Source organism: Amblyomma maculatum, chromosome 1 (genome assembly GCF_055883805.1).
Source record: "Amblyomma maculatum isolate TAMU_Amacu chromosome 1, ASM5588380v1, whole genome shotgun sequence".
NCBI lineage: Eukaryota > Metazoa > Arthropoda > Arachnida > Ixodida > Ixodidae > Amblyomma > Amblyomma maculatum.
The window spans coordinates 145,298,586-145,315,044 of record NC_139344.1 but is presented as its reverse complement, the minus strand read 5'-3'; positions in this window follow the sequence as shown (position 1 = coordinate 145,315,044).

Here is a 16,459-nt window from a genome sequence, read left to right as displayed (position 1 = left end):
GGTTAATTAGGCGATTCTCAGCTTACCGTACAATGCAGAGGGGGATAAACGGACAATAAGGAAAGAAAGCGAAAGATGACTGAGGAAATTATGGTATGAAGCTAGGGCGGCGCCGTGCGGGCGTATTCCTTACTGTCGAAACAGTAAAATGCAATTCAACAAAGGGAGAATATTTTCAGGCTGTATTAAAAAAGCAATCAACACAAAATGTCACTCAACTATACATCATATGATTAGAGCGTACCGTCATAACGTGCTCCGGAGTAGTTTTTTTTTTTTTTTTTCTAAACAATAAGCAAATGGTGAGCCAGCATGCATATTAAAAGAAAACTTTATATATGAAACACATCACATGTGGCAAGCAAAAATGTGCCATGTACATGAAACATCCATACCTTTATTAAAATAGAAGTTGTGAGTATTTTTGTTTGCTTTGCCCATCGTGGAAAGGCTGTTCAATTCATTAACATTGCAGTGAGTGCATAGTGCAAGGCAAAAAAGGCAGTGTTTAGGGCCGACATTTAAGAAAGTCTTTGGTGATCTCTCGCTGCTTGTCGCGCGAAGTTTCTGCACAGCCATCGAATCATATGACCTCTCAGGTTGCACTCACGAACCGATCAGACAGATAATTAGAAAGCATCGTGGTGCTTTCTGAAATTCACGATGGTTTGGTGGGCGCTCTTTAACACAGAGGCAAAGAGAAGAAAACACGGAACTGGTGCCTTCATTTCTCTTCTTTTCTTTGTCTCTGTGTGAAAGAGAGCCCACGAAACCATCATGAACAACCTACAACTCGCCCAACTTCCCATTCTGTTGCTCTCTGAAATGACTCGTCTCTAGCAGATCAACCGCTTGAGTTAGCGGGCCGCATTGCTGCGATTGGCAACGACGGCGCGGATCGATGGTTTCTCTATGAGAGCAAATCATTTGCAACGGGAGGGTAGGTACGACTCTCGTGGGGCTGTAAATCTGCGTCTTCATTATTAACCCTCTAAAAGATGACGCAGCTGAAAAGTTCCCTTATAACGTCGTTTCAGGGCTTTATGCAATTGCAACAAGATGTGTCAGCTTACTTCATCACCCACCAAACTCTCTACCAAACTGCGGTGAGATAACAGCCGTCTGCTCTGCACGTCGAATTCGTCATTTTTTTTTTTTTTTTTTTTCGCGGCCGCCTCAAGTGGTTGAAAATGTGGCGCCCAACTTTGGCCATTTACAGCAATGGCACAACATCCATTACGTAATGAAACCTCATTTTGACGTCAACATGCAATGTTTATCTATGGCGTATTTCCCGTCACACAACGTCAGCCAATCAGATTCCAGGAGTCGGCTCTGGACCGAGCGCGGTTCACTTCAGCCCATTCGTAATACAAGCGTAAGTGCTTCCCTTTCTATTATATATACCTCTGTTTTCCCTCCGCAATTACTTACAAATACCATCCATACATCATGAATACCGCTGCTAAAACTCCGTTTTCACGCTCATGTCATTTTTACGTCACCGCAAAAAGCCATTTCGACGCACCGAAATTTCGCGCCAGAAATTTGAAACACATGACGGTTCTGAGAACCAATCAGAGAAAAAAAAAATGGCGCCGAATGGCGGTCGTGTCTGCGGAGAATAGGGCCCCCGGACGCTTATTTTGATAAGTTTTCCTTGAATGCATTTCTTTGAACCGTGCTGCCGATTTCTATCCCTATATGTTTCATGCTGTTTTAAAAATACTTCGCCTCTGTAATGAGGTTTGATAGCTTCGCACTGTGTTCTATATGATGTTCATGGAACTCTTACCGAGTGGCAACATCACAGGCGCACTGCGAAATCAGAAAACTGCTTTGAAATTTCTTGGTTCCATCATGTTCCATGTATTCCTATTGGAGCCAAATCTTCTTTTCACTCCCAGCCGGCCCAGCCATAGCAGCAATCATTTCATTTCATTTCGTATATTTTTTCCCCTTAAAGGCCCGAGGGCATTACATAAGGGGGGAATCTCCGTCATCAGTTTTGGATCTCCTGATAAATGGCAATGCAGTAATGGATCGAAAGGAAGTGGCTTTATTTCGGTTCTGTTTTCACCAAGGATGATGGCGTCACTCCGCAGCTCAACGCTTTTACTGAAATGCCTCCGATAAATAATTCATCTATCAGTGAAGAAGGTGTACTAACACTTCTACTCAATCTGGATATTAAAAAGTCGTCAAATGATGGCATTCCTGCTTCCTTTCTTTTCCTCTACGCTGAATCAACGCTGCCGCTCAGCTGTTTATCACGCTCGTACGTAGTCATGTAAGTAGCACAAACTGAGCAGTTTATTGTCACACTCGAAGTACACGCGCATCGGGCGTCAGTCGCCCCATTTCGGGCAGTGTGTAGCTAACAAGGAGAAAAAAAAAATGTTGTGGTCTAGCTCTGGTTAACCCTAGTTGAAATGCGAAAGCAACGGCGGAAGCTTCTTCTGCTTGCTACATTATTCCCCTATCACGCCGTATCAGTGTAAGGGACACTTAAGCTCATCCTTTAAGGGTGTGACGCGAGAGCGTAAGCTACCAGCCCACATATAAAGTCACGCTTCAACCAAGTCGTATGGACGTGCCTGCGTGTAGTAGGGATAACAAAAATGCAAACTGTTCTGTCAGGCTGATTCTGATATCGCACTCCCATATGAAAGGAGCGACCCGAGTTGGCAGCTCCTGCCCGTTGCAGCGCCGGCTCGTGAACCACGGACACGGCACACAGCGACGAGCGGTTAGACCTGGCATGGTATAGCTTTCGCAATAAAAAAAAAAAAAAAAAAAAGCTAGGGGCTATGGTAGGCACCGCTCGACTCACATTTGTACATTTTCGCCAACTTGGATTTACCCTGTAATACAGCGCGTTGCACAATTACCAGTGCGCTTTATAATGCTTCTCCCAGCTACGCGGAATCCTCGCAGTTACAATTTCGCACGGAAGTGGCATTTTGTCGTTAGTATGTTTTAGTACCAAATTTGTTTGGGGTACTTGCCTGATTCAATCAGAAAAAAAAAAAAAAACTGATTTTGTTGTCGTATGCGGCGACGGCTAAGCAAAATAAACAACTGCCCCAACGGTTTATTCACCCGGCCACCTCTAAACCCCAGAGCTTTAGGAAGAGTGACTGCGCCTGCATCGACTTCCGGATGGACATCATTACATTCGAGTATATTATGGTCAATTGTTTAAGTGGAGTGACCACATACTGCACATCCGTCATCTTCATTGTTAAATTTCTTTTTGTAGCTGCGTGTTCTAAGGCACCCTGATCTAGCTTCAAAAAGTAGGGCACTGCCACTTGAGTTATCAAGAAAGCTTCCTTCCTGACCTGCCTTTTCCACATTCAGTATAGTTCCGCACTCTGCTTCTTTTCCATCGAATTTATCTAATTCTTACCTTCTGTTTTCACCTGTTGCTTAACGCTCTTTATTTCTTCGTCCTTGTGACCAGCATATATACTTACTGGTTAGTCAACGTTTTTTAGCTATAGGTATTTAAATACTTTAGGTGCCCATCTGTTACTGTCCAGTTTCCTCAGGCGTTCCTCATATAATATTTTACTCTGAGCCACGGCCGGTCTCGAGGGAGAGAGCGCTTCTCTTCTCTTACGGCCTCTCCAGTCACGGCCGGTCTCGAGGGAGAGCTCTCCCTCGTAGAAACTACATATTGTCCTCGTAGAAACTACATGGGGCTGCTTCTTTCGCTAGTTTCAAGAAGAATAGCGCAAGCGTCACACCCGAAGTTGATTAAATAAACGATATATCCAGCGACGTAAGGTAAACCGGAATATGTGACAGTGGGAAATGGGATGGTAGGAGATACCATCACTTCCTTCAGTGCCTTGATTTTGCTCTCAGATGAAACGTCCGTCTTGACAATGTAGTCATGTGCCGCTAGCTGTTACAACCCTCGCATCTAGCATATGCCATTCCCTTCCGTACATTAACCTTACTTTCCTGAAGAGAGCCTCAATGGGTCGCTATATAAGGCTTGAAATGTGTCTTCAGTGAGAATGTCCTTCTTTAACGCTTCAGAAGTTTCTTGCATACTTTCGATATAGCAGGTGAACTCATTTGTAAGTCACTGCATCGAGTCACTGCATCACCTTCATCATTTATTGGCCTCTTTTTATTACTTCGAGCACAAGTGTTGTCATGAATATCAAACCATTTTTTATTGTTTTCATAATAAGCTTAATATCATGTAAAAATTTCATTAAAACAATGTTTATTTGCAAAATTAAAATAATGTTCATAATACCACACATTGGCTAATATATGAATTGTAATAACATTTAAAACTCAACCCTACAACGTCTACTTTGAGTGTTATACTAATACTTTATATCATGCAAGCATTTTGCAATTTACATTACATTTTTATGAAATTATTTTCATCTTCGGTGCTACATGAATGGTTTCGCATCTAACGCTGAAAGACGGTTTTGCTGTTGCAGACGAGTTGCTGTCATGTTAGCCTTAAAGAAGCTTCGATGTGATCACTGCTCATTCAGTTTTTTTTTTTGTTCCTATTCTTGCACAGGCTTGGGAAAAAATTCGGATTAAAATGGACAAAAGTAGCTACCATGCCGCAATGCATGTCATGCTTGTCGAACGTTTGCTGAACGACAATGTTTTTTATATCCGTTCACGTGTGTAGTACGTTGACGACATGCCGCTGCAGCATCTACCTTCTGTGTTCTTTAATTTCGGGGCTGCACTCACCACGAAACTCGCTAGCGACAGCGCGAAACCAGGCAAAAGCCACCCGCCGCCGCTGAAGCAGACGCGGAGCGAACAGTGAGCAGGTCGCGCCCCTTGCGGCGGCGAAGAGCGCAACTCAAGGAGAAACGTTCCCATTGTTTCCGCGGCGATTGAAAGAGCGCGCGCTCTCCCTCGAGACCGTGAGACCGGCCGTGTCTGAGCTTACCAGTGTAGAGTTAGTAGAGTCCCTAGAAGTATTTGCTAGTCTGCCGTCCGAGCGGGGTTCCCTATGGAACCGGTTGGCCGCTTCTCGGATGAAAGCGCTGGGGGCGCTGCTCGCATTCGGAGCGTGGTGTAGGTTGTGCCGTACTGCGCGTCTGCGCCCTGCTTAACCGCTAGTGCCGTGGCAACGCTTGTGCACCACGTGTATTTATTTGCGCTCGCGAGCCGGAATCCGCGAAAGTTAGCATGTGTGTTGGTGCTCCTTTTTTATGTATGTGCGATCGCGCCATGTCCACACAACGGGACAAGCGTGACAGCATGTGTTTCGAACCCTACCGCCTTCTATAGGAACTGACGCTAACACACAAATAATATTTGCCAAGTATGGCTCCCTTAGTGACTTGATCAGAGCAATTTGATTTGAGTGATGATCTGTGGAAACAGTAAAGATTCTGCCTACCTCACGTTACCTCCATCCATGGCCATGAGCCGTCCTATTCAATTAAGGACTTGCAACTCAACTCGTGCTCGCGGGTGCAAGAGCGGGTAGCGCTCGTTCAAGGTGAAATAATCTGTCTTAGGATACCGAAAGACGCAAAGAAGAGGCAAGAGTGGAAGCGCACCATCAAGCGCAGCGACAGAGTGCTCGACGAAAGTAGTGTCGTTTGTGAGCGACACTTCGAACCTTAGCTGTTTTATTGAGAAGACTGTGATTCAGGGAAAGGTTAATTGAGATTCCTCGGGATGTTACCTCACGAAGGATGCCGTGCAGACACTGTTTCCTGACGTTCCAAGATACTTGCCGAAACCCCTGCCTCAAAAATGAAATGAGCGCAACTTATTGTGCGAGCAAGAAGTTTCCCTGCTGGGGTGGCTGCTCATCGCTTGAGTGAAAACCTTACCTTTCGCGTAAATACGATCCTTACATCAAGAGAATTGACTTCTCAGAGTCCGAGCAAGTTCCGACCGCTCATGTATCCTCTGGTAGTGTGGCATTCATCACATAATTCCTGCAGCTGAACAGCGCTCTGGGACTAGGCCTAGTGCCTTCCGTGGCACGCTGGCGGAGGTACCTTCGTCGGCGCCGCCTGTCTCGACGGCATTACCGACCGCACAATTGATATCCGAGCCTGGGTCCCAACTCCTGGTTCCTGCTCCTGGTCCATCGGCTACAGCACATATCCTGCCGTCTCAAAATGCACATCAGCCTGTGAGTGATCTGTCCCCAGGGCGGATGTCGGGAATAGCTAACCAGCTTCCACTTGGTGATGGAGTTTCCACCAATGTGAGTGAGCAGCCGAGCACGCCAATGGACGTGTCTTCAGCGCTACCATCTGGACGGGCGGCACAGCGCGGTGCTCAGAAGCGTCTTTCAGAAGACATTGCACCGGGATCATCTTCCGCAAACAACAGTTCACAAGGCAAGCGTTCCTGTACAACGACTGATCACCCGGTATTTTCAACACCCGGATCACCATCCTATAAAGTGACCATTAAGGCTCTAACAACCAAGTGCCTTACTGAGATACCTAACAGAGTTATTCAGGCGAATCTGGACGCATGTCTTGGAACCAAGGGTTTGCGTGGTTTCACGGCCAGGAAGAAGTCGAATACCATTGCTGTGTGGCTCCCGAGTTTGGCTGCTGTTGAGTGTCTTCAAACACTTAAGTGTATTTCAGTAACAAGCGAAGTCTCGATTCCAGTCCAGGTTTATCTTATTGATGGTTCCGATCTACAACGCTGCATTGTCTACAACGTAGACGTTGACGAGGACCATGCTACACTTCAACGTGAGCTCTACTGCCCTACTCATCGTGTGATTCAAGCTCGTCGCATGGGAAAGGGGCGCTCTTGCATCGTCACCTTGCAATGCCCCATGACTCCTCCAACTCGCCTATACTATTATGGCTGCATTCTACGCCCTCGACCATATAAACCAAGTGTCGTCTACTGCTATACCTGTTTCCGACCTGGACATATGCATAGGTCCTGTCCTTTTACAACACCAGATGACGCTATGCCAGAAGAAACAGTATCTTACCGATGCGGACTTTGCAAAGCTAATGACCATGATATCACCTCTCCAACTTGCCCAACAAAGCAGAAAGCAACTCAAAAGGTCCGTCGTGGGATACAAAGGCAATGGTCTCAACATGTTACTTCACCACCGATTCAGACATTCAACAGATTCGAGGCTCTCCAGTTGGACGACGATGAATGGCCACAGCTATCTGAGACAGAACCACCGGCAATCTGTACACCACATGCTTACAGCGCTAATGTGAGTGCACAACGTCGTCACAAACAGAGTACAAACGTGAAGGACATGCCGGAACCTCCGCAGGACGATGTGACAGCAGTTGACGACCAAATTGAAAGGCTTTTAGCGGAGGTCTATAAGCTCCGCAAACATCGTGAACTGCTTGCTCGTCGTAGGCGAGCAACGGAATCCCAGACCGCGAATATCAAAGCTGTCTCGCCAACGATTATGTCCCATACTCCCATGCCGTTCACTGATTCCCAAATGTCTTCTGCTGCCCTGCCTCATAACTCTTCGAAATCGTTACTGAGGTTTATGATCACTCAGTTATCTAACCTGACATCTGTGCTTTTGCGACATCTGGACTCGTAATCAAGATGGCGACTACAAGATATCGCGGTGTGCTTCAGTGGAACTGTAGAGGGCTCTCCACAAAGGTTGGAGAGCTCAAATCCCGTCTTTGCATGAACAAGCTTCATGTATGGGCCATGCTACTGCAGGAGACCAACGCGTTGCCACCCATTCCTGGTTTCAGTGGATACGTGTCTCCTTCCATGGGCGACCGACGTGTGCACACGGATACTCCTCCGGGAAAGGTGGCTGTGTATGTTGACACACGGTTTCCTCAGGTACGCCTTGCTCTAGACAATTGGTGTACTTCATATCAGGAGGTTGTTGCAGTGGCAGTCAAATTTGGTAAGGCAACTGTTGTAGTTGTGTCAGTCTATGTAAGACCTGGTGGTGGCTCTCCGTCCCGCATAAACCTGGGATGGTTACTGAATGTTAGGCAACAATACCCGGGATGTCCAGTTTTAGTTGGTGGTGACTTCAATGCGCTTCACCCGGACTGGGGATACCCCACCTTAAGTCCTCGCGGCAGGCGAGTGCGAGACGCCTTTACGGATGCGCTGTTTATTCTCCTGAACCATCCAGATACACCAACAAGAACTGTACTTCATACTAGGAGTGGAACATACGCTCCAGATCTTACGTGGTGGTCAGGAACCGGCACCCCCTCGTGGCACTTAGAGCCGGACTCCTGGGGCAGTGACCATCATCCTATTGTCATCGGTCTCTATCCATCACAGGCCCGACGATTACGCCGCAAGTGTACAGTTGTCCATTGGGACAATTTGCACGCCATTCTTCAAAATCACTCTGTGGAGTCGGCACCATCGCTTCAAGACCGCATAAAAAACGCACTAAATATGGCTACAACCATTACCTGGGTGGAGGTTGGTCGACCAACACCGGATGTGCCTCTGCTCAACTTGTGGGCTGCTCGTCGACAAGCGGAATTGACTGCAACTAGAGACCCAACTTCTGCGCATGCACGTACAAGACTAAATTACATTACTGCTAAGGCTCGAAGGTATGAGCGTGATCTCTCACGACGACAATGGCACCTGTGGTGCGAGCAGTTCTCCACACAGTCATCGAATGCTCATCTTTGGCGAACTTTCTATGCCATGGAGCACGGTTGTCGTCGTCCTGATGCAGCGGCCACAGTATGTTTTGCAGCAAACTTGTCTCTGAATGATTTCGCAAGACAAGCAGCGCGCAAGTTTTTCCCCAAATACGACGTGTTGCCTGCACCAGTTACAAGAACTTACTTGTGGGGCATGCCAGCCCATGTCGATAAGCTGCCATCTGCTGCCGACATCGATGGAATCGCGAGCCCATTCTCCATGCCCGAATTGCTTGCAGCTATAGATGAAGCAAACCGAAAGACAGCGCCCGGTCCGGACTCCATTACGCACGAGGTTTACAAGAACCTCAGCGGTGATGCACTTCCTCAACTCCTTGACACCATTAACAAGGTATGGCTAGACGGCGATGTACCAGACAGCTGGAAATCGGCTATTTTGATCCCTATTACAAAGCCGGGGAAAGCACCAACAGACCTAAGCAACTTTCGACCTATTTCCTTAACGGCAACAATTTGCAAGCTTGCTGAAAAAATGCTCGCCACACGAATCTCGTGGTGGCTTGAACATCACGGTTCTACCACCCGGCCCAGATTGGCTTTCGACCATCTATAGGCACAGAAGACGGATTGGCTGTCTTGGCGTCCTCAGTATTATCATCAACACGCAGCCACAATGTACGCACCGTCCTCGCCATGGATGTAGAAAAGGCTTACGATAATATCAGTCACGCTGCCATTCTGGATTCAATTGACATGCTCCATTTACCACTTAGAGTACGCATTTTTGTAAAATCTTTCCCTGAAAGTAGACAATTTGCAATACGCCTCAGTAGCGAGGCCATAGGATTATTTGTCCCTCTTCGCGGCGTACCCCAGGGATCTGTGTTGTCACCAACATTATTTAATATTGCGTTTATCTCACTTGCATGGCGGTTACATGAAATTTCTGATGTTAAATTCTTAATATACGCTGATGACATCACGGTGTGGAGCACACACAACGACCTACTGACTCAATCATCGGCCCTGCAATCAGCTTTAGATATTACGTGTACATATGCATCTTCCATTGGCCTTGAACTTTCCGCCAGTAAAACTACGTTCATATCAGTCGCCAACCGCTGGGGCCGCCGTAAACTATCGGCAACACCTATTCGTCTACATCTATCCGGAACCCCACTTCAGGAAAGTTCGACAGTAAAAATATTGGGCTTAACAATTCATGAGTCAGGAACTGGAACTACATGGCTGTCTAACGCTAAAAAACAGGCGTTACAGACACTGGGTCTGATTAGACGCATTGCTCCAAAAATGGGCGGCGCTCGCTCAGATGTTGCGAGACAGTTGGTGCGGGCAGTTGTGCAACCGCGCCTTGTTTATCAAGCCCAATTTCAGCATTTGACAAGGGCACAATGGGATCGACTTGAGGCTATAAATCGAGAGGCAATGAGGGTCATCACCTGCCTCCCTCGCATTACACCAATCGTGGCGCTCCAAGAAAACGCACAACTAAACACAATAGATGAACTGGTGCAGCAACGACGTGATGCACGCAAGCTTATAAGGCCACGCTCTCTCATGCAACGTGCGCTCTGAAGGCTTATGCTTCGACACATTCACTACTACCACCGCCACTGCCAGTTCTTCCTCCTTGGCGTTTTGTACAGCTGAGCGATAACAAGCCAACTGATTTACGCCGACCAAGAACACAGGAAACGGCGTCGTCACTTCGCGACCGAATTATGGAACAAGACGCCCGCTTGCCACATGGTTCCATTATAATTTACGTCGACGCAAGCATCAAAGCCTGTGAAGTAATAACAGCAGTTTACTGTCCTAGCAAATCTTCATTGAACAAGACGTCAACATTTCAATTACCGGAACCTCCATCTTCTTTTTGTGCGGAACTGATTGCAGTGCAAGAGGCGCTTCGCTCTGTGACCGCCATTCCCATGCTTCCAACGGTCCGTATTATCATACGTACAGATGCCCTCCAGGTGACAAAGCTACTTAGACGCGTTAGTAGTTGCCCGGAAATCTGCCAGAACATACACAGTCTAGCGGCTCGCATACCAAATCCAATTCGTATTGAATGGACCCCGCGTGACCTTTTAAGTGCTCAAAGCCAAGTGGATTCTGCGACCCGCCTTTCAAACTCAACCTCGACATCGCCAAACCTCATAAAATTGGACAATGCCACCCTGCTTTTAACAAGAAAGGAGCACCTTCGGCGCCGTACACGTGCTCTTATACCTCCGTGTACGGTAAGCCTCCCCCGCGGTCTAACCCGTGCAGAGGAGGTGGCGCTTCGAAGGACTACAGTTGGGATGGCCCTAACACCAGCAGTGATACGAAAGTGGCCACAATTTCGATATTTATATCCACACCCTGGGTGCCCCATCTGCAAGTCTAGAAATATAGAAGCTGACATCCATCACCTACTGTGGGATTGTCCAGCGTTGAAGCCAACGCGGATCCGGCACCTGGTGGCAGCTGGCCTCTCCCCCCATAATCGGCAGTCATATGCTGTTTGGACACTGGGACCGCATCATCGTTCACTCCTCGATTTCATCGCATCAGCCAACCTTTTTTCATTTATTTGACCGCACCCTTCATCCATCATAACATTCCTTTTATGCCCTGAGGCAATAAACTTCTAAAAAAAAAAAAAAAACAGTCAGCAAGGAGACCTGCAGAGAAAAAGAAGCGCATTGATCCCAAAGCACCAGTGAGCCGATTGGAGAATACAGTGACGGTGGATCGTACGTGTGACGCGAGTCTGCTCCAGAAATGCAGAAAGCTGCAGTCACCACCACCGCGTGGACAAATGTCTCTCTTTCTGATGATGAGCAAGTAACATTCGCACATGCAGTCTCAAGTGAGGACTGATCTCCAGATGATATCTACGTAAGCCGGCGAGTTCTGCTCTATCGCAGTTATACAAATGAAGCTGCCGTGAATGCTGCAGTGTACATTCGAGCAAAGAAAGTGAAGGAGATAGCAGCTATCAAGTAAACAGAAGAGATAATTAATCTTCTTCGGGACATTGCGAAACTCAGTTCGTGTACTGGCTGCGGATTGAAGCCCATGCATGACAAAGACCTTTCCCTCCTCCAATGGGCGTTACTTTAAGACGAACTGCACCATTCTTTCTGATGCAGCACGCATGCATAGCCGGCAAATACTTGCGAGAGTTAATTCAGAATACCCCGTCAAGAAGAAAAGGACCAAGCCCGGCGGGTGTAAAGAATAAAAAGACTTCCAAGTCTCGGGCAGGTTTTCGTATGAAAGATGTACAATTTGTGACAAAGTTGGTAAAGTCTATGAAATGAAAAATTAAAATGAACACCTTTCAAGGACAGTTGAAAGAAGGGTTAGTGGCCTTCCTCTCAAGCAGCAGCTGGCTGTTAAGACATGTTTTGAGGCTGCAAAATGCAATTCAAGAAAAGGGGTGGCATATTCGAGTGGCTACTCGGCTTCCTAAGCACCAAAGGATGCATATCAGCAGTTTGCCTGAAGCCCGATGTGATTTGCAGGGCTCGGGTTTCAATCTTGCGTGCTTTAATTGTGCATGCATCCAAAAGGTTCCAGTTCTACTTACGTGTTGTAACTTGACAAGAAGTTAAGATGAAATTATAGCGTGAACGAAAACGCCGGCGACAGCGCTCTGTTTCTGCACATATGGTCCTCTGAGCCTAGAATGTGCGTCTAATATAGTCCTTCATGCAAGCGCAATTGTTTATACAAAATCTTCAGAGACGCTTTTACAATACGGCACCGCGGTAGTATTCAGTGAGGATAATAGGGTAAAAAAGGCGGCTTCGTTTCTCCATCAGCTCCGGGGCATGCGCGCAAAACTTAGGTCACGAAAATCGTTTCCGTGGTTATGCCAATAACTGGAGCGCGAATTCAATACTACGACTGTGTGTGTGTCCTCGCGCATGTGTGTGTGTCCTCCTCTTCCTGGTCTGTGGTCAGCTATAGCGCTCTTTCTCTGACAATGAATAACCAACTCGCCCAGCAACCCTACCCTGTTACTACGACTAAACTGAAATAAAAAAAAAACTAAAGAGCGCATCGCACGTACAAGGCACCAGGCAGTGCGCAGCGAATGCATTTCGAAGCGCACAGGCGCGCGCGTCGTCTGCTCCGTCAGCAGTGGCGCACTCCGGTTCACCGCAGCGCCACCGCGGCGATCATTCAGCGGCAGCCCCCGCCGCGGCCGGCGGACCATGGCTGGGCGGACGAGAGACTAGCAATATTTCTAGAGACCCTAGAGTTAGCAAAATGCAGCTGTGGTGCTATCTGGCGACGTTGGAGAAAAATGCCGCGGTTCGAAACCATCCAGGCAAGCATGACATATGTTTGTAATAATGGTAGATGACGCCACCGCTGCCCTTCGGCGGAAAATTGGCGTTCGCGTCTTTCGCTCCTTTAGTCTCGTGGTCTCGTCACAGATGGCTCTGGTTTCTCAGCTTGCCTAAGCTTGCCGGATACTGTGTGAGTGTCCACCCGCCAAGGTCACCGCTTCAAAGGGCATGGTCACCAGTTCATCATCATCATCATCATCATCATCATCAGCGGGACCAAACCAGGTAAGAGCCACTGTAAGACTTACTACACAACAAAAGGGACAACAGCGCGCAGGCTTTGTGCGCGGTTTCAGTGCAAGTGAGCCACCGGTCGAGGCAGTATAATTTTTCAAAACGTCTCCGATAAAGTTGCAAAACACTGTACTAGCTTTAACCGCTGCATATACGAGAGTCGGCTGTAGTTTAATCCTAACTATTCCAAATAGGTATCTGGTTGACAGGGCGTTGCTATAGATCACCCACACCCGATGTAGCCCCCCCCCCCCCACCCCCCCCCCCCCCCCTCACACACACACACACTTCTGAGCAGCAGAGGGAAGACGGATCCCTGTGCCGTGGGGAGAACTGAAGTAGCCCCATGAGATCCCGTAACATTTCTCCGACTTCTCCATACACAACCCTAAAACGAACAACGTACGAACCCAAACTCACGGCACAATTAAGGTCAAAGGCCGTCGTCTTCCCTTCCCTGCCTAGCCTTGGCAATATTGGTACAAAATGTTCTTATCAGATTTTAAAATTTCGAGAGAGAGAGAGAGAGAGAGAGAGAGAGAGAGAGAGAGAGAGAGAGAGAGAGAGAGAGAGAGGACTTTATTTACACCGACATGGACCTCGGGGCAGAGGTTCAGCCAGGGGGAGGGTCTCCTTGCCGGCTCTCCTGCGCCGTGGCCGCAGAGAAGGTCTTGGAGTAAGCCTCCTCCGGGGTCCTACACAAGGTCTACATCCGCAGCCCAAATGCGGATGAACAAAAATTTCGCAAACACATTCGACGGCACGCCCACGCCAGGGGCGCCATTAGCATATGTCGCATTTATTTTGATCACTCCTGGATGGGTCGCTGCTTAGGGCGGTTACATTTTACGTTGCAGGTTAAAAAAAAAAAAAAAAAACTATAACACTACCTGAAAGCTCAGCTGGAAACTATAGTGCCTAGAATATACTGGCTAGTGTGCCGTGCGGAGGGCTCTCTCAATGGGAGGAGGTGTCCGCGCCGGCGATGCCTTCCAACTTTGGCCGCCAGGGGCGCTGCTCATCGTAAAGGTGCCGTCGGCCGCCGGTACCGCCGGCGCGCCCTTGATTTGCCGCAGCTGCGCTGGCCGAGCCATCAGTGGGTTCGAGCGCTTTGGACGCGTCTACGCTGTTCTTTTGTTTTAGTCGTTCTGTTTCTTGCATTCATATGAGATAATTAAATTTGCAACGACTAATGATGCTAAAAATAAAGTATCAGGGCAGGGAAAAGACATGTTTCGTGTCGCTCTGTCGGAGTGGCTACCGCTCAGGACTAGGTTTCTATGTTCGGTGTGCCATCGGACCCTGCGCAGCTTGCGTAGTGGAAGCGGCTGATTAAAAGACAGGACCGCAAGTTGACTTAAACGTGTGTTGTCTGCGAAAAATATTTTGAGGAGAGCTACATCGAGAGAACGTTCAAAGTGACAGTAAACGGCATCGTCAACGAGCTCGCTAGAGATAGACCACGAATTAGGCCCGAAACCGTGCCAACGCTATTCGACCATTATCCGAACCATCTTCTGCCTAAGAAGACATAGAAAAGAAAGTTGAGGAACCTCTGTGACCAACCGGCCGCTAAACGACAAAAACGCAGTACCGTAATGCCAGTGGTGCAGACGACAGCCATGCACGCACCGTCGAGGATGTTTGACAATGCTTCCAAGGAGCTGGCAGCAGAAGAGCCGAGCGAGAACTCATGCCCGCAGCAGCAGACGTGCAGCTTTGAGCCTCGGGATCCGTTTGACTCAATTTACATACCTGCAACTTGGACCAAATTAACCGAAGCACCTGCCGGATCTGTAGCCTACGCGCGTTATCGAGCAAAAAAAAAAAAAAATAAAAAAAATACTTTGTCACTTTGTACATAGAAAAAGTGATAACTTTTGGAAGCCTGAACGCAGTTCTGTGGACACAATAGTGTATATTCTCGGAAAAGAAAAACACAAGCGCGTACAATACAACAATATCTAAAGCTGAAGATAGAGCTATATAGGTAGAGTGCACTGGAGGGTCTTTGTTCCGAATGTGGCCTGCAACCAGCTGATTCAGGAAGCACATATCATTCATGGGAATATATTTTGCAGAAAAAGTGTCGCTTGACCGTCAACTCTGAAGGGGTTAGCTGCGCTTAATGCAAATACCAGCGGAGGCTTACACAAGATGCGCAGAAAGAAGGAAAAGGCATGCAACTAGCCAAATAAATGCTGCAACATTTCTCGCGCTCTGAGAAGAGCTAAGAGAAAACTGGCATGGAGCGCAGAACAAGTGGCTCTATTGAAAGCGCAAAATGAGGAGCTAATAAGTGAGTCTGCGGTTGAAGCTTTTTTTTTTTTTTTTTTTTTAATCCCGCGCGTGACCTAGACAATTATGACCGTACAACAACCGCTCGGCTGCTGAAACCGTGAAGCCGAAACTGGTGAAGAAAGTAAAATTAATTATAAATTACTTAGCAGTGGTAAGCGAGAAACCACGTGGAGAATTATACAGGAATATCTAGCGCATCATTAGCAAGTGAAAAAAAAATATACCACCAAAAATTGGTATCAGACTACTTTAAAATTATTGCGGTGTCATATGTGCGGCCTTTCTCCAAAACCTTTAGCGGTGCATTTCTATATTTTTACTTGTTTATTGTTGCTGCGCCTTTTTGCTCAAATTTTACTATATTGTAGACTTTGTAAAAAAAAAGAATCAGTGATACAACCACCACTTTTGTTTCTTGTCTTTCCTTCTGTTACAAAAGAAAGCACACCGCATGATAATCATTTATGTATGAAGCAATAATTAAGTTGCTTCCTAATAAAGCAAATGTATAAAGAGTAAGAACAAAAACTGAAGTCAGATTCAGACTGCAATTGTGTGTATTGTCGCATATGCGATCTTTGAAAACATGCGCGCGTGCAATATATGTTACGAAAAAGCAAGATCGCCCTTCTTTTCTGTAGCATAAATGTGACGCTATAAAACGTCACTAACCTGATATATATCACCTTAGCAATAAGCATGACTGAATTGCAGGAACGTCGACGTAACCTATCCGAAAGCATGGGGCCCGTATTGACGTTCGTAGCACTTGACTGCGGCATCGCGATATACCATGGACCATAAGAAAAGACCGAAGAGTAAATAAAATTCAAAGTTAGATTAATGAACAGTGTAAAATATTAAGGGTATTTTCTGATACTAGCTGTGTCACACGGACAATAACAGTCGTCGTCGATCCGTTCC